The sequence below is a fragment of the Egretta garzetta genome, unplaced genomic scaffold (genome assembly GCF_000687185.1).
Source record: "Egretta garzetta isolate BGI_Z169 unplaced genomic scaffold, ASM68718v1 scaffold583, whole genome shotgun sequence".
Classification (NCBI taxonomy): domain Eukaryota; kingdom Metazoa; phylum Chordata; class Aves; order Pelecaniformes; family Ardeidae; genus Egretta; species Egretta garzetta.
The window spans coordinates 416,982-418,071 of NW_009259189.1; positions in this window are offsets into that span (position 1 = coordinate 416,982).

The window sequence follows — 1,090 nt, forward strand, 5'->3', positions numbered from 1 at the left end:
TGACCCCTCGGGGTAACCCAAAGGGGCAGCGCCCGCCCCGCGCCGAGGTGAAAGCTCCCGCAGGAGGCTGTGAAAATTCCCCCAGCGCTCGGGAAGGGCTGGCGCAGGCATAAGCCCCCCACGGAACACGAGGAGGCGCAGAGGTTTTTACCTCAGGGAAAGGTCCGGGCGCGGGGCCGGTTGGCGCGGGAGCGGGGGAGGAGGCCAAGCGCTCCCGTGAGGAGAGTGGTGTTGGTCCCGTGCCAGACATCCCTGGGAAAGTAGCGCGGGAAGTGCCATTAAAAGCTCATACTGTATATTAAAACAATAATTAAGGTGGTTTGGTGTTTGGGTTTTGGGTTTGGTTTTGTTGGGTTTTTTTTTTTGACAGCCCTAATTGAAAGTTTCGTAACAATGAGCGGTTAATGTTGCAAGTTGCATGCTTCTTTTTTTTGCACAGCTCTTGTGTAAAAATCTGACTTCGTGCTGATGCTTACGAGGATTACGCTGCCGGAGCTTACCCAGGCGTTTCCAGCTCTCCTCTCCACGACTCCCCGCCCAGCCAAACGTGGAGAGCATCCCCGGCTGTGCCCACCCGCGCGGGCAGCGCGATGCGTCGGAAGCCGACCTGAAGGGCGAGAGACATTTTGCAGGTTTTACTTTGGGCTGGCGCTGGCCTGGCCCCACCAGCGGGCTGCACGTCCGTGAGCTGTCCAGAGCAGAGCGGATGCGTTTCTGGGATGCATCCCGTGGCTCACCCGCATCCAAAAGGAGTTGCGTGTCTGCAGGCCGGGACGGCTGCCCGAGGATCCCTTACCTTAGCAGGGAGAGCTGGCGGCGGAGCCTGGCTGAGCCGGGAGCCGAGGCGCGGGCAGCTCGCCCTCCCAGCACAGACGGAGCCTTCGCCCGACCCCGCGGTGCAATTCTCGCGTCCTCCCGTTCCACGGTGTCAGCCAGGCTACGATAAGGAGAAATTGGAATCTCCCTTGTGAAAGCGAATTACCTGATCTGAAATGAAATGTTAACGGTGCCCAGTGAGAGCAAGGGGAGACGATGTCCTGGCTCCCGGCTCAGCCCGCACCACCCAAAACTCCCAGTGGCCAGGCACGCG